The sequence below is a fragment of the Lactuca serriola genome, chromosome 1 (assembly GCF_051521515.1).
Source record: "Lactuca serriola cultivar US96UC23 chromosome 1, Lser_US96UC23_V15, whole genome shotgun sequence".
Taxonomy (NCBI): Eukaryota; Viridiplantae; Streptophyta; class Magnoliopsida; order Asterales; family Asteraceae; genus Lactuca; species Lactuca serriola.
In genome coordinates, this window is record NC_136408.1 from 207,074,162 (window position 1) to 207,089,253 (window position 15,092).

At 49.3% G+C, this 15,092-nt stretch overlaps 45 non-coding genes across 45 annotated transcripts; all 45 read left to right on the forward strand.

Annotated features, from left to right (window-relative positions):
• The first annotated feature begins 108 nt into the window (after window positions 1-108).
• On the forward strand, window positions 109-227 carry LOC145085310 (5S ribosomal RNA). The gene has a single exon (XR_013699715.1). It is a non-coding gene; the product is annotated as a 5S ribosomal RNA (ribosomal RNA).
• Window positions 228-441: 214 nt separating this feature from the next.
• Window positions 442-560, forward strand: LOC145083088 (5S ribosomal RNA). Its single transcript, XR_013697577.1, has one exon. It is a non-coding gene; the product is annotated as a 5S ribosomal RNA (ribosomal RNA).
• Window positions 561-774: 214 nt separating this feature from the next.
• On the forward strand, window positions 775-893 carry LOC145081093 (5S ribosomal RNA). Its single transcript, XR_013695661.1, has one exon. It is a non-coding gene; the product is annotated as a 5S ribosomal RNA (ribosomal RNA).
• A 215-nt stretch (window positions 894-1,108) lies between these two features.
• LOC145081095 (5S ribosomal RNA) lies at window positions 1,109-1,227 on the forward strand. The gene has a single exon (XR_013695663.1). It is a non-coding gene; the product is annotated as a 5S ribosomal RNA (ribosomal RNA).
• A 214-nt stretch (window positions 1,228-1,441) lies between these two features.
• LOC145081096 (5S ribosomal RNA) lies at window positions 1,442-1,560 on the forward strand. Its single transcript, XR_013695664.1, has one exon. It is a non-coding gene; the product is annotated as a 5S ribosomal RNA (ribosomal RNA).
• A 214-nt stretch (window positions 1,561-1,774) lies between these two features.
• Window positions 1,775-1,893, forward strand: LOC145083892 (5S ribosomal RNA). Its single transcript, XR_013698355.1, has one exon. It is a non-coding gene; the product is annotated as a 5S ribosomal RNA (ribosomal RNA).
• A 214-nt stretch (window positions 1,894-2,107) lies between these two features.
• LOC145083893 (5S ribosomal RNA) lies at window positions 2,108-2,226 on the forward strand. Its single transcript, XR_013698356.1, has one exon. It is a non-coding gene; the product is annotated as a 5S ribosomal RNA (ribosomal RNA).
• Window positions 2,227-2,441: 215 nt separating this feature from the next.
• LOC145083894 (5S ribosomal RNA) lies at window positions 2,442-2,560 on the forward strand. The gene has a single exon (XR_013698357.1). It is a non-coding gene; the product is annotated as a 5S ribosomal RNA (ribosomal RNA).
• A 216-nt stretch (window positions 2,561-2,776) lies between these two features.
• LOC145083895 (5S ribosomal RNA) lies at window positions 2,777-2,895 on the forward strand. Its single transcript, XR_013698359.1, has one exon. It is a non-coding gene; the product is annotated as a 5S ribosomal RNA (ribosomal RNA).
• Window positions 2,896-3,109: 214 nt separating this feature from the next.
• LOC145081097 (5S ribosomal RNA) lies at window positions 3,110-3,228 on the forward strand. The gene has a single exon (XR_013695665.1). It is a non-coding gene; the product is annotated as a 5S ribosomal RNA (ribosomal RNA).
• A 216-nt stretch (window positions 3,229-3,444) lies between these two features.
• Window positions 3,445-3,563, forward strand: LOC145081098 (5S ribosomal RNA). Its single transcript, XR_013695666.1, has one exon. It is a non-coding gene; the product is annotated as a 5S ribosomal RNA (ribosomal RNA).
• A 215-nt stretch (window positions 3,564-3,778) lies between these two features.
• LOC145083815 (5S ribosomal RNA) lies at window positions 3,779-3,897 on the forward strand. Its single transcript, XR_013698275.1, has one exon. It is a non-coding gene; the product is annotated as a 5S ribosomal RNA (ribosomal RNA).
• A 214-nt stretch (window positions 3,898-4,111) lies between these two features.
• LOC145081099 (5S ribosomal RNA) lies at window positions 4,112-4,230 on the forward strand. The gene has a single exon (XR_013695667.1). It is a non-coding gene; the product is annotated as a 5S ribosomal RNA (ribosomal RNA).
• A 214-nt stretch (window positions 4,231-4,444) lies between these two features.
• On the forward strand, window positions 4,445-4,563 carry LOC145081100 (5S ribosomal RNA). The gene has a single exon (XR_013695668.1). It is a non-coding gene; the product is annotated as a 5S ribosomal RNA (ribosomal RNA).
• A 214-nt stretch (window positions 4,564-4,777) lies between these two features.
• On the forward strand, window positions 4,778-4,896 carry LOC145085311 (5S ribosomal RNA). Its single transcript, XR_013699716.1, has one exon. It is a non-coding gene; the product is annotated as a 5S ribosomal RNA (ribosomal RNA).
• A 214-nt stretch (window positions 4,897-5,110) lies between these two features.
• On the forward strand, window positions 5,111-5,229 carry LOC145085624 (5S ribosomal RNA). Its single transcript, XR_013700017.1, has one exon. It is a non-coding gene; the product is annotated as a 5S ribosomal RNA (ribosomal RNA).
• Window positions 5,230-5,444: 215 nt separating this feature from the next.
• Window positions 5,445-5,563, forward strand: LOC145081101 (5S ribosomal RNA). The gene has a single exon (XR_013695669.1). It is a non-coding gene; the product is annotated as a 5S ribosomal RNA (ribosomal RNA).
• A 216-nt stretch (window positions 5,564-5,779) lies between these two features.
• On the forward strand, window positions 5,780-5,898 carry LOC145081102 (5S ribosomal RNA). The gene has a single exon (XR_013695670.1). It is a non-coding gene; the product is annotated as a 5S ribosomal RNA (ribosomal RNA).
• A 216-nt stretch (window positions 5,899-6,114) lies between these two features.
• LOC145083817 (5S ribosomal RNA) lies at window positions 6,115-6,233 on the forward strand. The gene has a single exon (XR_013698276.1). It is a non-coding gene; the product is annotated as a 5S ribosomal RNA (ribosomal RNA).
• Window positions 6,234-6,447: 214 nt separating this feature from the next.
• Window positions 6,448-6,566, forward strand: LOC145081103 (5S ribosomal RNA). The gene has a single exon (XR_013695671.1). It is a non-coding gene; the product is annotated as a 5S ribosomal RNA (ribosomal RNA).
• A 214-nt stretch (window positions 6,567-6,780) lies between these two features.
• LOC145083382 (5S ribosomal RNA) lies at window positions 6,781-6,899 on the forward strand. Its single transcript, XR_013697857.1, has one exon. It is a non-coding gene; the product is annotated as a 5S ribosomal RNA (ribosomal RNA).
• Window positions 6,900-7,113: 214 nt separating this feature from the next.
• On the forward strand, window positions 7,114-7,232 carry LOC145085312 (5S ribosomal RNA). The gene has a single exon (XR_013699717.1). It is a non-coding gene; the product is annotated as a 5S ribosomal RNA (ribosomal RNA).
• Window positions 7,233-7,446: 214 nt separating this feature from the next.
• On the forward strand, window positions 7,447-7,565 carry LOC145085313 (5S ribosomal RNA). Its single transcript, XR_013699718.1, has one exon. It is a non-coding gene; the product is annotated as a 5S ribosomal RNA (ribosomal RNA).
• Window positions 7,566-7,780: 215 nt separating this feature from the next.
• Window positions 7,781-7,899, forward strand: LOC145084973 (5S ribosomal RNA). Its single transcript, XR_013699393.1, has one exon. It is a non-coding gene; the product is annotated as a 5S ribosomal RNA (ribosomal RNA).
• A 215-nt stretch (window positions 7,900-8,114) lies between these two features.
• LOC145081104 (5S ribosomal RNA) lies at window positions 8,115-8,233 on the forward strand. Its single transcript, XR_013695672.1, has one exon. It is a non-coding gene; the product is annotated as a 5S ribosomal RNA (ribosomal RNA).
• A 216-nt stretch (window positions 8,234-8,449) lies between these two features.
• Window positions 8,450-8,568, forward strand: LOC145081106 (5S ribosomal RNA). Its single transcript, XR_013695674.1, has one exon. It is a non-coding gene; the product is annotated as a 5S ribosomal RNA (ribosomal RNA).
• A 215-nt stretch (window positions 8,569-8,783) lies between these two features.
• LOC145083818 (5S ribosomal RNA) lies at window positions 8,784-8,902 on the forward strand. Its single transcript, XR_013698277.1, has one exon. It is a non-coding gene; the product is annotated as a 5S ribosomal RNA (ribosomal RNA).
• A 214-nt stretch (window positions 8,903-9,116) lies between these two features.
• Window positions 9,117-9,235, forward strand: LOC145081107 (5S ribosomal RNA). Its single transcript, XR_013695675.1, has one exon. It is a non-coding gene; the product is annotated as a 5S ribosomal RNA (ribosomal RNA).
• A 214-nt stretch (window positions 9,236-9,449) lies between these two features.
• On the forward strand, window positions 9,450-9,568 carry LOC145081108 (5S ribosomal RNA). Its single transcript, XR_013695676.1, has one exon. It is a non-coding gene; the product is annotated as a 5S ribosomal RNA (ribosomal RNA).
• A 214-nt stretch (window positions 9,569-9,782) lies between these two features.
• Window positions 9,783-9,901, forward strand: LOC145085315 (5S ribosomal RNA). The gene has a single exon (XR_013699719.1). It is a non-coding gene; the product is annotated as a 5S ribosomal RNA (ribosomal RNA).
• Window positions 9,902-10,115: 214 nt separating this feature from the next.
• Window positions 10,116-10,234, forward strand: LOC145085625 (5S ribosomal RNA). The gene has a single exon (XR_013700018.1). It is a non-coding gene; the product is annotated as a 5S ribosomal RNA (ribosomal RNA).
• A 215-nt stretch (window positions 10,235-10,449) lies between these two features.
• On the forward strand, window positions 10,450-10,568 carry LOC145081109 (5S ribosomal RNA). Its single transcript, XR_013695677.1, has one exon. It is a non-coding gene; the product is annotated as a 5S ribosomal RNA (ribosomal RNA).
• Window positions 10,569-10,784: 216 nt separating this feature from the next.
• On the forward strand, window positions 10,785-10,903 carry LOC145081110 (5S ribosomal RNA). Its single transcript, XR_013695678.1, has one exon. It is a non-coding gene; the product is annotated as a 5S ribosomal RNA (ribosomal RNA).
• Window positions 10,904-11,119: 216 nt separating this feature from the next.
• LOC145083819 (5S ribosomal RNA) lies at window positions 11,120-11,238 on the forward strand. Its single transcript, XR_013698278.1, has one exon. It is a non-coding gene; the product is annotated as a 5S ribosomal RNA (ribosomal RNA).
• A 214-nt stretch (window positions 11,239-11,452) lies between these two features.
• On the forward strand, window positions 11,453-11,571 carry LOC145081111 (5S ribosomal RNA). Its single transcript, XR_013695679.1, has one exon. It is a non-coding gene; the product is annotated as a 5S ribosomal RNA (ribosomal RNA).
• A 214-nt stretch (window positions 11,572-11,785) lies between these two features.
• LOC145081112 (5S ribosomal RNA) lies at window positions 11,786-11,904 on the forward strand. The gene has a single exon (XR_013695680.1). It is a non-coding gene; the product is annotated as a 5S ribosomal RNA (ribosomal RNA).
• Window positions 11,905-12,118: 214 nt separating this feature from the next.
• On the forward strand, window positions 12,119-12,237 carry LOC145085316 (5S ribosomal RNA). Its single transcript, XR_013699720.1, has one exon. It is a non-coding gene; the product is annotated as a 5S ribosomal RNA (ribosomal RNA).
• A 214-nt stretch (window positions 12,238-12,451) lies between these two features.
• LOC145085627 (5S ribosomal RNA) lies at window positions 12,452-12,570 on the forward strand. Its single transcript, XR_013700020.1, has one exon. It is a non-coding gene; the product is annotated as a 5S ribosomal RNA (ribosomal RNA).
• A 215-nt stretch (window positions 12,571-12,785) lies between these two features.
• Window positions 12,786-12,904, forward strand: LOC145081114 (5S ribosomal RNA). The gene has a single exon (XR_013695681.1). It is a non-coding gene; the product is annotated as a 5S ribosomal RNA (ribosomal RNA).
• Window positions 12,905-13,120: 216 nt separating this feature from the next.
• On the forward strand, window positions 13,121-13,239 carry LOC145081115 (5S ribosomal RNA). The gene has a single exon (XR_013695682.1). It is a non-coding gene; the product is annotated as a 5S ribosomal RNA (ribosomal RNA).
• A 216-nt stretch (window positions 13,240-13,455) lies between these two features.
• On the forward strand, window positions 13,456-13,574 carry LOC145083820 (5S ribosomal RNA). Its single transcript, XR_013698279.1, has one exon. It is a non-coding gene; the product is annotated as a 5S ribosomal RNA (ribosomal RNA).
• A 214-nt stretch (window positions 13,575-13,788) lies between these two features.
• LOC145081116 (5S ribosomal RNA) lies at window positions 13,789-13,907 on the forward strand. The gene has a single exon (XR_013695683.1). It is a non-coding gene; the product is annotated as a 5S ribosomal RNA (ribosomal RNA).
• Window positions 13,908-14,121: 214 nt separating this feature from the next.
• LOC145083383 (5S ribosomal RNA) lies at window positions 14,122-14,240 on the forward strand. Its single transcript, XR_013697858.1, has one exon. It is a non-coding gene; the product is annotated as a 5S ribosomal RNA (ribosomal RNA).
• Window positions 14,241-14,454: 214 nt separating this feature from the next.
• Window positions 14,455-14,573, forward strand: LOC145085317 (5S ribosomal RNA). The gene has a single exon (XR_013699721.1). It is a non-coding gene; the product is annotated as a 5S ribosomal RNA (ribosomal RNA).
• A 214-nt stretch (window positions 14,574-14,787) lies between these two features.
• Window positions 14,788-14,906, forward strand: LOC145085318 (5S ribosomal RNA). Its single transcript, XR_013699722.1, has one exon. It is a non-coding gene; the product is annotated as a 5S ribosomal RNA (ribosomal RNA).
• The last annotated feature ends 186 nt before the right edge of the window (window positions 14,907-15,092 follow it).

The window sequence follows — 15,092 nt, forward strand, 5'->3', positions numbered from 1 at the left end:
TTTCGTATTTTTGGAACGGAGCCGATCCGTCACGTGGGTCCCACGCCCCGCGTACCAAAACAAAGGCGTCTTCTAACACATAAAAACAATAAACATGGATAGTATTTCGGGTGCGATCATACCAGCACTAATGCACCGGATCCCATCAGAACTCCACAGTTAAGCGTGCTTGGGCGAGAGTAGCACTAGGATGGGTGACCCCCTGGGAAGTCCTCGTGTTGCACCCCCCTTTTTCGTTGTCCGTTTGCGTTTGTTTCTAGATTTTACGTGCTTTTTTTCCTTTCTTTCTTGCTATTTCTATGCTCGGGTGCCCTCCGTTTCATGGCTGACGGTTTTCGTATTTTTGGAACAGAGCCGATCCGTCACGTGGGTCCCACGCCCCGCGTACCAAAACAAAGGCGTCTTCTAACACATAAAAACAATAAACATGGATAGTATTTCGGGTGCGATCATACCAGCACTAATGCACCGGATCCCATCAGAACTCCGCAGTTAAGCGTGCTTGGGCGAGAGTAGTACTAGGATGGGTGACCCCTTGGGAAGTCCTCGTGTTGCACCCCCCTTTTTCGTTGTCCGTTTGCGTTTGTTTCTAGATTTTACGTGCTTTTTTTCCTTTCTTTCTTGCTATTTCTATGCTCGGGTGTCCTCCGGTTCATGGCTGATAGTTTTCGTATTTTTGGAACGGAGCCGATCGGTCACGTGGGTCCCACGCCCCGCGTACCAAAACAAAGGCGTCTTCTAACACATAAAAACAATAAACATGGATAGTATTTCGGGTGCGATCATACCAGCACTAATGCACCGGATCCCATCAGAACTCCGCAGTTAAGCGTGCTTGGGCGAGAGTAGTACTAGGATGGGTGACCCCCTGGGAAGTCCTCGTGTTGCACCCCCCCTTTTTCGTTGTCCGTTTGCGTTTGTTTCTAGATTTTACGTGCTTTTTTTCCTTTCTTTCTTGCTATTTCTATGCTCGGGTGCCCTCCGGTTCATTGCTGATGGTTTTCGTATTTTTGGAACGGAGCCGATCGGTCACGTGGGTCCCACGCCCCCCGTACCAAAACAAAGGCGTCTTCTAACACATAAAAACAATAAACATGGATAGTATTTCGGGTGCGATCATACCAGCACTAATGCACCGGATCCCATCAGAACTCCGCAGTTAAGCGTGCTTGGGCGAGAGTAGTACTAGGATGGGTGACCCCCTGGGAAGTCCTCGTGTTGCACCCCCCTTTTTCGTTGTCCGTTTGCGTTTGTTTCTAGGTTTTACGTGTTTTTTTTCCTTTCTTTCTTGCTATTTCTATGCTCGGGTGCCCTCCGGTTCATGGCTGATGGTTTTCGTATTTTTGGAACGGAGCCGATCCGTCACGTGGGTCCCACGCCCCGCGTACCAAAACAAAGGCGTCTTCTAACACATAAAAACAATAAACATGGATAGTATTTCGGGTGCGATCATACCAGCACTAATGCACCGGATCCCATCAGAACTCCGCAGTTAAGCGTGCTTGGGCGAGAGTAGTACTAGGATGGGTGACCCCCTGGGAAGTCCTCGTGTTGCACCCCCCTTTTTCGTTGTCCGTTTGCGTTTGTTTCTAGGTTTTACGTGCTTTTTTTCCTTTCTTTCTTGCTATTTCTATGCTCGGGTGCCCTCCGGTTCATGGCTGATGGTTTTCGTATTTTTGGAACGGAGCCGATCCGTCACGTGGGTCCCACGCCCCGCGTACCAAAACAAAGGCGTCTTCTAATACATAAAAACAATAAACATGGATAGTATTTCGGGTGCGATCATACCAGCACTAATGCATCGGATCCCATCAGAACTCCGCAGTTAAGCGTGCTTGGGCGAGAGTAGTACTAGGATGGGTGACCCCCTGGGAAGTCCTCGTGTTGCACCCCCCTTTTTCGTTGTCCGTTTGCGTTTGTTTCTAGGTTTTACGTGCTTTTTTTCCTTTCTTTCTTGCTATTTCTATGCTCGGGTGCCCTCCGGTTCATGGCTGATGGTTTTCGTATTTTTGGAACGGAGCCGATCCGTCACGTGGGTCCCACGCCCCGCGTACCAAAACAAAGGCGTCTTCTAACACATAAAAACAATAAACATGGATAGTATTTCGGGTGCGATCATACCAGCACTAATGCATCGGATCCCATCAGAACTCCGCAGTTAAGCGTGCTTGGGCGAGAGTAGTACTAGGATGGGTGACCCCCTGGGAAGTCCTCGTGTTGCACCCCCCTTTTTCGTTGTCCGTTTGCGTTTGTTTCTAGGTTTTACGTGCTTTTTTTTCCTTTCTTTCTTGCTATTTCTATGCTCGGGTGCCCTCCGGTTCATGGCTGATGATTTTCGTATTTTTGGAACGGAGCCGATCCGTCACGTGGGTCCCACGCCCCGCGTACCAAAACAAAGGCGTCTTCTAACACATAAAAACAATAAACATGGATAGTATTTCGGGTGCGATCATACCAGCACTAATGCATCGGATCCCATCAGAACTCCGCAGTTAAGCGTGCTTGGGCGAGAGTAGTACTAGGATGGGTGACCCCCTGGGAAGTCCTCGTGTTGCACCCCCCTTTTTCGTTGTCCGTTTGCGTTTGTTTCTAGGTTTTACGTGCTTTTTTTTTCCTTTCTTTCTTGCTATTTCTATGCTCGGGTGCCCTCCGGTTCATGGCTGATGGTTTTCGTATTTTTGGAACGGAGCCGATCCGTCACGTGGGTCCCACGCCCCGCGTACCAAAACAAAGGCGTCTTCTAACACATAAAAACAATAAACATGGATAGTATTTCGGGTGCGATCATACCAGCACTAATGCATCGGATCCCATCAGAACTCCGCAGTTAAGCGTGCTTGGGCGAGAGTAGTACTAGGATGGGTGACCCCCTGGGAAGTCCTCGTGTTGCACCCCCCTTTTTCGTTGTCCGTTTGCGTTTGTTTCTAGGTTTTACGTGCTTTTTTTCCTTTCTTTCTTGCTATTTCTATGCTCGGGTGCCCTCCGGTTCATGGCTGATGGTTTTCGTATTTTTGGAACGGAGCCGATCCGTCACGTGGGTCCCACGCCCCGCGTACCAAAACAAAGGCGTTTTCTAACACATAAAAACAATAAACATGGATAGTATTTCGGGTGCGATCATACCAGCACTAATGCACCGGATCCCATCAGAACTCCGCAGTTAAGCGTGCTTGGGCGAGAGTAGTACTAGGATGGGTGACCCCCTGGGAAGTCCTCGTGTTGCACCCCCCTTTTTCGTTGTCCGTTTGCGTTTGTTTCTAGGTTTTACGTGCTTTTTTTTGCCTTTCTTTCTTGCTATTTCTATGCTCGGGTGCCCTCCGGTTCATGGCTGATGGTTTTCGTATTTTTGGAACGGAGCCGATCCGTCACGTGGGTCCCACGCCCCGCGTACCAAAACAAAGGCGTCTTCTAACACATAAAAACAATAAACATGGATAGTATTTCGGGTGCGATCATACCAGCACTAATGCACCGGATCCCATCAGAACTCCGCAGTTAAGCGTGCTTGGGCGAGAGTAGTACTAGGATGGGTGACCCCCTGGGAAGTCCTCGTGTTGCACCCCCCTTTTTCGTTGTCCGTTTGCGTTTGTTTCTAGGTTTTACGTGCTTTTTTTTCCTTTCTTTCTTGCTATTTCTATGCTCGGGTGCCCTCCGGTTCATGGCTGATGGTTTTCGTATTTTTGGAACGGAGCCGATCCGTCACGTGGGTCCCACGCCCCGCGTACCAAAACAAAGGCGTCTTCTAACACATAAAAACAATAAACATGGATAGTATTTCGGGTGCGATCATACCAGCACTAATGCACCGGATCCCATCAGAACTCCGCAGTTAAGCGTGCTTGGGCGAGAGTAGTACTAGGATGGGTGACCCCCTGGGAAGTCCTCGTGTTGCCCCCCCTTTTTCGTTGTCCGTTTGCGTTTGTTTCTAGGTTTTACGTGCTTTTTTTTCCTTTCTTTCTTGCTATTTCTATGCTCGGGTGCCCTCCGGTTCATGGCTGATGGTTTTCGTATTTTTAGAACGGAGCCGATCCGTCACGTGGGTCCCACGCCCCGCGTACCAAAACAAAGGCGTCTTCTAACACATAAAAACAATAAACATGGATAGTATTTCGGGTGCGATCATACCAGCACTAATGCACCGGATCCCATCAGAACTCCGCAGTTAAGCGTGCTTGGGCGAGAGTAGTACTAGGATGGGTGACCCCCTGGGAAGTCCTCGTGTTGCACCCCCCTTTTTCGTTGTCCGTTTGCGTTTGTTTCTAGGTTTTACGTGCTTTTTTTCCTTTCTTTCTTGCTATTTCTATGCTCGGGTGCCCTCCGGTTCATGGCTGATGGTTTTCGTATTTTTGGAACGGAGCCGATCCGTCACGTGGGTCCCACGCCCCGCGTACCAAAACAAAGGCGTCTTCTAACACATAAAAACAATAAACATGGATAGTATTTCGGGTGCGATCATACCAGCACTAATGCACCGGATCCCATCAGAACTCCGCAGTTAAGCGTGCTTGGGCGAGAGTAGTACTAGGATGGGTGACCCCCTGGGAAGTCCTCGTGTTGCACCCCCCTTTTTCGTTGTCCGTTTGCGTTTGTTTCTAGGTTTTACGTGCTTTTTTTCCTTTCTTTCTTGCTATTTCTATGCTCGGGTGCCCTCCGGTTCATGGCTGATGGTTTTCGTATTTTTGGAACGGAGCCGATCCGTCACGTGGGTCCCACGCCCCGCGTACCAAAACAAAGGCGTCTTCTAACACATAAAAACAATAAACATGGATAGTATTTCGGGTGCGATCATACCAGCACTAATGCACCGGATCCCATCAGAACTCCACAGTTAAGCGTGCTTGGGCGAGAGTAGCACTAGGATGGGTGACCCCCTGGGAAGTCCTCGTGTTGCACCCCCCTTTTTCGTTGTCCGTTTGCGTTTGTTTCTAGATTTTACGTGCTTTTTTTCCTTTCTTTCTTGCTATTTCTATGCTCGGGTGCCCTCCGTTTCATGGCTGACGGTTTTCGTATTTTTGGAACGGAGCCGATCCGTCACGTGGGTCCCACGCCCCGCGTACCAAAACAAAGGCGTCTTCTAACACATAAAAACAATAAACATGGATAGTATTTCGGGTGCGATCATACTAGCACTAATGCACCGGATCCCATCAGAACTCCACAGTTAAGCGTGCTTGGGCGAGAGTAGCACTAGGATGGGTGACCCCCTGGGAAGTCCTCGTGTTGCACCCCCCTTTTTCGTTGTCCGTTTGCGTTTGTTTCTAGGTTTTACGTGCTTTTTTTTCCTTTCTTTCTTGCTATTTCTATGCTCGGGTGCCCTCCGGTTCATGGCTGATGGTTTTCGTATTTTTGGAACGGAGCCGATCCGTCACGTGGGTCCCACGCCCCGCGTACCAAAACAAAGGCGTCTTCTAACACATAAAAACAATAAACATGGATAGTATTTCGGGTGCGATCATACCAGCACTAATGCACCGGATCCCATCAGAACTCCGCAGTTAAGCGTGCTTGGGCGAGAGTAGTACTAGGATGGGTGACCCCCTGGGAAGTCCTCGTGTTGCACCCCCCTTTTTCGTTGTCCGTTTGCGTTTGTTTCTAGGTTTTACGTGCTTTTTTTTGCCTTTCTTTCTTGCTATTTCTATGCTCGGGTGCCCTCCGGTTCATGGCTGATGGTTTTCGTATTTTTGGAACGGAGCCGATCCGTCACGTGGGTCCCACGCCCCGCGTACCAAAACAAAGGCGTCTTCTAACACATAAAAACAATAAACATGGATAGTATTTCGGGTGCGATCATACCAGCACTAATGCACCGGATCCCATCAGAACTCCGCAGTTAAGCGTGCTTGGGCGAGAGTAGTACTAGGATGGGTGACCCCCTGGGAAGTCCTCGTGTTGCACCCCCCTTTTTCGTTGTCCGTTTGCGTTTGTTTCTAGGTTTTACGTGCTTTTTTTTGCCTTTCTTTCTTGCTATTTCTATGCTCGGGTGCCCTCCGGTTCATGGCTGATGGTTTTCGTATTTTTGGAACGGAGCCGATCCGTCACGTGGGTCCCACGCCCCGCGTACCAAAACAAAGGCGTCTTCTAACACATAAAAACAATAAACATGGATAGTATTTCGGGTGCGATCATACCAGCACTAATGCACCGGATCCCATCAGAACTCCGCAGTTAAGCGTGCTTGGGCGAGAGTAGTACTAGGATGGGTGACCCCCTGGGAAGTCCTCGTGTTGCCCCCCCTTTTTCGTTGTCCGTTTGCGTTTGTTTCTAGGTTTTACGTGCTTTTTTTTCCTTTCTTTCTTGCTATTTCTATGCTCGGGTGCCCTCCGGTTCATGGCTGATGGTTTTCGTATTTTTAGAACGGAGCCGATCCGTCACGTGGGTCCCACGCCCCGCGTACCAAAACAAAGGCGTCTTCTAACACATAAAAACAATAAACATGGATAGTATTTCGGGTGCGATCATACCAGCACTAATGCACCGGATCCCATCAGAACTCCGCAGTTAAGCGTGCTTGGGCGAGAGTAGTACTAGGATGGGTGACCCCCTGGGAAGTCCTCGTGTTGCACCCCCCTTTTTCGTTGTCCGTTTGCGTTTGTTTCTAGGTTTTACGTGCTTTTTTTCCTTTCTTTCTTGCTATTTCTATGCTCGGGTGCCCTCCGGTTCATGGCTGATGGTTTTCGTATTTTTGGAACGGAGCCGATCCGTCACGTGGGTCCCACGCCCCGCGTACCAAAACAAAGGCGTCTTCTAACACATAAAAACAATAAACATGGATAGTATTTCGGGTGCGATCATACCAGCACTAATGCACCGGATCCCATCAGAACTCCGCAGTTAAGCGTGCTTGGGCGAGAGTAGTACTAGGATGGGTGACCCCCTAGGAAGTCCTCGTGTTGCACCCCCCTTTTTCGTTGTCCGTTTGCGTTTGTTTCTAGGTTTTACGTGCTTTTTTTCCTTTCTTTCTTGCTATTTCTATGCTCGGGTGCCCTCCGGTTCATGGCTGATGGTTTTCGTATTTTTGGAACGGAGCCGATCCGTCACGTGGGTCCCACGCCCCGCGTACCAAAACAAAGGCGTCTTCTAACACATAAAAACAATAAACATGGATAGTATTTCGGGTGCGATCATACCAGCACTAATGCACCGGATCCCATCAGAACTCCACAGTTAAGCGTGCTTGGGCGAGAGTAGCACTAGGATGGGTGACCCCCTGGGAAGTCCTCGTGTTGCACCCCCCTTTTTCGTTGTCCGTTTGCGTTTGTTTCTAGATTTTACGTGCTTTTTTTCCTTTCTTTCTTGCTATTTCTATGCTCGGGTGCCCTCCGTTTCATGGCTGACGGTTTTCGTATTTTTGGAACGGAGCCGATCCGTCACGTGGGTCCCACGCCCCGCGTACCAAAACAAAGGCGTCTTCTAACACATAAAAACAATAAACATGGATAGTATTTCGGGTGCGATCATACCAGCACTAATGCACCGGATCCCATCAGAACTCCACAGTTAAGCGTGCTTGGGCGAGAGTAGCACTAGGATGGGTGACCCCCTGGGAAGTCCTCGTGTTGCACCCCCCTTTTTCGTTGTCCGTTTGCGTTTGTTTCTAGGTTTTACGTGCTTTTTTTTCCTTTCTTTCTTGCTATTTCTATGCTCGGGTGCCCTCCGGTTCATGGCTGATGGTTTTCGTATTTTTGGAACGGAGCCGATCCGTCACGTGGGTCCCACGCCCCGCGTACCAAAACAAAGGCGTCTTCTAACACATAAAAACAATAAACATGGATAGTATTTCGGGTGCGATCATACCAGCACTAATGCATCGGATCCCATCAGAACTCCGCAGTTAAGCGTGCTTGGGCGAGAGTAGTATTAGGATGGGTGACCCCCTGGGAAGTCCTCGTGTTGCACCCCCCTTTTTCGTTGTCCGTTTGCGTTTGTTTCTAGGTTTTACGTGCTTTTTTTTCCTTTCTTTCTTGCTATTTCTATGCTCGGGTGCCCTCCGGTTCATGGCTGATGGTTTTCGTATTTTTGGAACGGAGCCGATCCGTCACGTGGGTCCCACGCCCCGCGTACCAAAACAAAGGCGTTTTCTAACACATAAAAACAATAAACATGGATAGTATTTCGGGTGCGATCATACCAGCACTAATGCACCGGATCCCATCAGAACTCCGCAGTTAAGCGTGCTTGGGCGAGAGTAGTACTAGGATGGGTGACCCCCTGGGAAGTCCTCGTGTTGCACCCCCCTTTTTCGTTGTCCGTTTGCGTTTGTTTCTAGGTTTTACGTGCTTTTTTTTGCCTTTCTTTCTTGCTATTTCTATGCTCGGGTGCCCTCCGGTTCATGGCTGATGGTTTTCGTATTTTTGGAACGGAGCCGATCCGTCACGTGGGTCCCACGCCCCGCGTACCAAAACAAAGGCGTCTTCTAACACATAAAAACAATAAACATGGATAGTATTTCGGGTGCGATCATACCAGCACTAATGCACCGGATCCCATCAGAACTCCGCAGTTAAGCGTGCTTGGGCGAGAGTAGTACTAGGATGGGTGACCCCCTGGGAAGTCCTCGTGTTGCACCCCCCTTTTTCGTTGTCCGTTTGCGTTTGTTTCTAGGTTTTACGTGCTTTTTTTTCCTTTCTTTCTTGCTATTTCTATGCTCGGGTGCCCTCCGGTTCATGGCTGATGGTTTTCGTATTTTTGGAACGGAGCCGATCCGTCACGTGGGTCCCACGCCCCGCGTACCAAAACAAAGGCGTCTTCTAACACATAAAAACAATAAACATGGATAGTATTTCGGGTGCGATCATACCAGCACTAATGCACCGGATCCCATCAGAACTCCGCAGTTAAGCGTGCTTGGGCGAGAGTAGTACTAGGATGGGTGACCCCCTGGGAAGTCCTCGTGTTGCCCCCCCTTTTTCGTTGTCCGTTTGCGTTTGTTTCTAGGTTTTACGTGCTTTTTTTTCCTTTCTTTCTTGCTATTTCTATGCTCGGGTGCCCTCCGGTTCATGGCTGATGGTTTTCGTATTTTTAGAACGGAGCCGATCCGTCACGTGGGTCCCACGCCCCGCGTACCAAAACAAAGGCGTCTTCTAACACATAAAAACAATAAACATGGATAGTATTTCGGGTGCGATCATACCAGCACTAATGCACCGGATCCCATCAGAACTCCGCAGTTAAGCGTGCTTGGGCGAGAGTAGTACTAGGATGGGTGACCCCCTGGGAAGTCCTCGTGTTGCACCCCCCTTTTTCGTTGTCCGTTTGCGTTTGTTTCTAGGTTTTACGTGCTTTTTTTCCTTTCTTTCTTGCTATTTCTATGCTCGGGTGCCCTCCGGTTCATGGCTGATGGTTTTCGTATTTTTGGAACGGAGCCGATCCGTCACGTGGGTCCCACGCCCCGCGTACCAAAACAAAGGCGTCTTCTAACACATAAAAACAATAAACATGGATAGTATTTCGGGTGCGATCATACCAGCACTAATGCACCGGATCCCATCAGAACTCCGCAGTTAAGCGTGCTTGGGCGAGAGTAGTACTAGGATGGGTGACCCCCTGGGAAGTCCTCGTGTTGCACCCCCCTTTTTCGTTGTCCGTTTGCGTTTGTTTCTAGGTTTTACGTGCTTTTTTTCCTTTCTTTCTTGCTATTTCTATGCTCGGGTGCCCTCCGGTTCATGGCTGATGGTTTTCGTATTTTTGGAACGGAGCCGATCCGTCACGTGGGTCCCACGCCCCGCGTACCAAAACAAAGGCGTCTTCTAACACATAAAAACAATAAACATGGATAGTATTTCGGGTGCGATCATACCAGCACTAATGCACCGGATCCCATCAGAACTCCACAGTTAAGCGTGCTTGGGCGAGAGTAGCACTAGGATGGGTGACCCCCTGGGAAGTCCTCGTGTTGCACCCCCCTTTTTCGTTGTCCGTTTGCGTTTGTTTCTAGATTTTACGTGCTTTTTTTCCTTTCTTTCTTGCTATTTCTATGCTCGGGTGCCCTCCGTTTCATGGCTGACGGTTTTCGTATTTTTGGAACGGAGCCGATCCGTCACGTGGGTCCCACGCCCCGCGTACCAAAACAAAGGCGTCTTCTAACACATAAAAACAATAAACATGGATAGTATTTCGGGTGCGATCATACTAGCACTAATGCACCGGATCCCATCAGAACTCCACAGTTAAGCGTGCTTGGGCGAGAGTAGCACTAGGATGGGTGACCCCCTGGGAAGTCCTCGTGTTGCACCCCCCTTTTTCGTTGTCCGTTTGCGTTTGTTTCTAGGTTTTACGTGCTTTTTTTTCCTTTCTTTCTTGCTATTTCTATGCTCGGGTGCCCTCCGGTTCATGGCTGATGGTTTTCGTATTTTTGGAACGGAGCCGATCCGTCACGTGGGTCCCACGCCCCGCGTACCAAAACAAAGGCGTCTTCTAACACATAAAAACAATAAACATGGATAGTATTTCGGGTGCGATCATACCAGCACTAATGCACCGGATCCCATCAGAACTCCGCAGTTAAGCGTGCTTGGGCGAGAGTAGTACTAGGATGGGTGACCCCCTGGGAAGTCCTCGTGTTGCACCCCCCTTTTTCGTTGTCCGTTTGCGTTTGTTTCTAGGTTTTACGTGCTTTTTTTTGCCTTTCTTTCTTGCTATTTCTATGCTCGGGTGCCCTCCGGTTCATGGCTGATGGTTTTCGTATTTTTGGAACGGAGCCGATCCGTCACGTGGGTCCCACGCCCCGCGTACCAAAACAAAGGCGTCTTCTAACACATAAAAACAATAAACATGGATAGTATTTCGGGTGCGATCATACCAGCACTAATGCACCGGATCCCATCAGAACTCCGCAGTTAAGCGTGCTTGGGCGAGAGTAGTACTAGGATGGGTGACCCCCTGGGAAGTCCTCGTGTTGCACCCCCCTTTTTCGTTGTCCGTTTGCGTTTGTTTCTAGGTTTTACGTGCTTTTTTTTGCCTTTCTTTCTTGCTATTTCTATGCTCGGGTGCCCTCCGGTTCATGGCTGATGGTTTTCGTATTTTTGGAACGGAGCCGATCCGTCACGTGGGTCCCACGCCCCGCGTACCAAAACAAAGGCGTCTTCTAACACATAAAAACAATAAACATGGATAGTATTTCGGGTGCGATCATACCAGCACTAATGCACCGGATCCCATCAGAACTCCGCAGTTAAGCGTGCTTGGGCGAGAGTAGTACTAGGATGGGTGACCCCCTGGGAAGTCCTCGTGTTGCCCCCCCTTTTTCGTTGTCCGTTTGCGTTTGTTTCTAGGTTTTACGTGCTTTTTTTTCCTTTCTTTCTTGCTATTTCTATGCTCGGGTGCCCTCCGGTTCATGGCTGATGGTTTTCGTATTTTTAGAACGGAGCCGATCCGTCACGTGGGTCCCACGCCCCGCGTACCAAAACAAAGGCGTCTTCTAACACATAAAAACAATAAACATGGATAGTATTTCGGGTGCGATCATACCAGCACTAATGCACCGGATCCCATCAGAACTCCGCAGTTAAGCGTGCTTGGGCGAGAGTAGTACTAGGATGGGTGACCCCCTGGGAAGTCCTCGTGTTGCACCCCCCTTTTTCGTTGTCCGTTTGCGTTTGTTTCTAGGTTTTACGTGCTTTTTTTCCTTTCTTTCTTGCTATTTCTATGCTCGGGTGCCCTCCGGTTCATGGCTGATGGTTTTCGTATTTTTGGAACGGAGCCGATCCGTCACGTGGGTCCCACGCCCCGCGTACCAAAACAAAGGCGTCTTCTAACACATAAAAACAATAAACATGGATAGTATTTCGGGTGCGATCATACCAGCACTAATGCACCGGATCCCATCAGAACTCCGCAGTTAAGCGTGCTTGGGCGAGAGTAGTACTAGGATGGGTGACCCCCTGGGAAGTCCTCGTGTTGCACCCCCCTTTTTCGTTGTCCGTTTGCGTTTGTTTCTAGGTTTTACGTGCTTTTTTTCCTTTCTTTCTTGCTATTTCTATGCTCGGGTGCCCTCCGGTTCATGGCTGATGGTTTTCGTATTTTTGGAACGGAGCCGATCCGTCACGTGGGTCCCACGCCCCGCGTACCAAAACAAAGGCGTCTTCTAACACATAAAAACAATAAACATGGATAGTATTTCGGGTGCGATCATACCAGCACTAATGCACCGGATCCCATCAGAACTCCACAGTTAAGCGTGCTTGGGCGAGAGTAGCACTAGGATGGGTGACCCCCTGGGAAGTCCTCGTGTTGCACCCCCCTTTTTCGTTGTCCGTTTGCGTTTGTTTCTAGATTTTACGTGCTTTTTTTCCTTTCTTTCTTGCTATTTCTATGCTCGGGTGCCCTCCGTTTCATGGCTGACGGTTTTCGTATTTTTGGAACGGAGCCGATCCGTCACGTGGGTCCCACGCCCCGCGTACCAAAACAAAGGCGTCTTCTAACACATAAAAACAATAAACATGGATAGTATTTCGGGTGCGATCATACTAGCACTAATGCACCGGATCCCATCAGAACTCCACAGTTAAGCGTGCTTGGGCGAGAGTAGCACTAGGATGGGTGACCCCCTGGGAAGTCCTCGTGTTGCACCCCCCTTTTTCGTTGTCCGTTTGCGTTTGTTTCTAGGTTTTACGTGCTTTTTTTTCCTTTCTTTCTTGCTATTTCTATGCTCGGGTGCCCTCCGGTTCATGGCTGATGGTTTTCGTATTTTTGGAACGGAGCCGATCCGTCACGTGGGTCCCACGCCCCGCGTACCAAAACAAAGGCGTCTTCTAACACATAAAAACAATAAACATGGATAGTATTTCGGGTGCGATCATACCAGCACTAATGCACCGGATCCCATCAGAACTCCGCAGTTAAGCGTGCTTGGGCGAGAGTAGTACTAGGATGGGTGACCCCCTGGGAAGTCCTCGTGTTGCACCCCCCTTTTTCGTTGTCCGTTTGCGTTTGTTTCTAGGTTTTACGTGCTTTTTTTTGCCTTTCTTTCTTGCTATTTCTATGCTCGGGTGCCCTCCGGTTCATGGCTGATGGTTTTCGTATTTTTGGAACGGAGCCGATCCGTCACGTGGGTCCCACGCCCCGCGTACCAAAACAAAGGCGTCTTCTAACACATAAAAACAATAAACATGGATAGTATTTCGGGTGCGATCATACCAGCACTAATGCACCGGATCCCATCAGAACTCCGCAGTTAAGCGTGCTTGGGCGAGAGTAGTACTAGGATGGGTGACCCCCTGGGAAGTCCTCGTGTTGCACCCCCCTTTTTCGTTGTCCGTTTGCGTTTGTTTCTAGGTTTTACGTGCTTTTTTTTGCCTTTCTTTCTTGCTATTTCTATGCTCGGGTGCCCTCCGGTTCATGGCTGATGGTTTTCGTATTTTTGGAACGGAGCCGATCCGTCACGTGGGTCCCACGCCCCGCGTACCAAAACAAAGGCGTCTTCTAACACATAAAAACAATAAACATGGATAGTATTTCGGGTGCGATCATACCAGCACTAATGCACCGGATCCCATCAGAACTCCGCAGTTAAGCGTGCTTGGGCGAGAGTAGTACTAGGATGGGTGACCCCCTGGGAAGTCCTCGTGTTGCCCCCCCTTTTTCGTTGTCCGTTTGCGTTTGTTTCTAGGTTTTACGTGCTTTTTTTTCCTTTCTTTCTTGCTATTTCTATGCTCGGGTGCCCTCCGGTTCATGGCTGATGGTTTTCGTATTTTTAGAACGGAGCCGATCCGTCACGTGGGTCCCACGCCCCGCGTACCAAAACAAAGGCGTCTTCTAACACATAAAAACAATAAACATGGATAGTATTTCGGGTGCGATCATACCAGCACTAATGCACCGGATCCCATCAGAACTCCGCAGTTAAGCGTGCTTGGGCGAGAGTAGTACTAGGATGGGTGACCCCCTGGGAAGTCCTCGTGTTGCACCCCCCTTTTTCGTTGTCCGTTTGCGTTTGTTTCTAGGTTTTACGTGCTTTTTTTCCTTTCTTTCTTGCTATTTCTATGCTCGGGTGCCCTCCGGTTCATGGCTGATGGTTTTCGTATTTTTGGAACGGAGCCGATCCGTCACGTGGGTCCCACGCCCCGCGTACCAAAACAAAGGCGTCTTCTAACACATAAAAACAATAAACATGGATAGTATTTCGGGTGCGATCATACCAGCACTAATGCACCGGATCCCATCAGAACTCCGCAGTTAAGCGTGCTTGGGCGAGAGTAGTACTAGGATGGGTGACCCCCTAGGAAGTCCTCGTGTTGCACCCCCCTTTTTCGTTGTCCGTTTGCGTTTGTTTCTAGGTTTTACGTGCTTTTTTTCCTTTCTTTCTTGCTATTTCTATGCTCGGGTGCCCTCCGGTTCATGGCTGATGGTTTTCGTATTTTTGGAACGGAGCCGATCCGTCACGTGGGTCCCACGCCCCGCGTACCAAAACAAAGGCGTCTTCTAACACATAAAAACAATAAACATGGATAGTATTTCGGGTGCGATCATACCAGCACTAATGCACCGGATCCCATCAGAACTCCACAGTTAAGCGTGCTTGGGCGAGAGTAGCACTAGGATGGGTGACCCCCTGGGAAGTCCTCGTGTTGCACCCCCCTTTTTCGTTGTCCGTTTGCGTTTGTTTCTAGATTTTACGTGCTTTTTTTCCTTTCTTTCTTGCTATTTCTATGCTCGGGTGCCCTCCGTTTCATGGCTGACGGTTTTCGTATTTTTGGAACGGAGCCGATCCGTCACGTGGGTCCCACGCCCCGCGTACCAAAACAAAGGCGTCTTCTAACACATAAAAACAATAAACATGGATAGTATTTCGGGTGCGATCATACCAGCACTAATGCACCGGATCCCATCAGAACTCCACAGTTAAGCGTGCTTGGGCGAGAGTAGCACTAGGATGGGTGACCCCCTGGGAAGTCCTCGTGTTGCACCCCCCTTTTTCGTTGTCCGTTTGCGTTTGTTTCTAGGTTTTACGTGCTTTTTTTTCCTTTCTTTCTTGCTATTTCTATGCTCGGGTGCCCTCCGGTTCATGGCTGATGGTTTTCGTATTTTTGGAACGGAGCCGATCCGTCACGTGGGTCCCACGCCCCGCGTACCAAAACAAAGGCGTCTTCTAACAC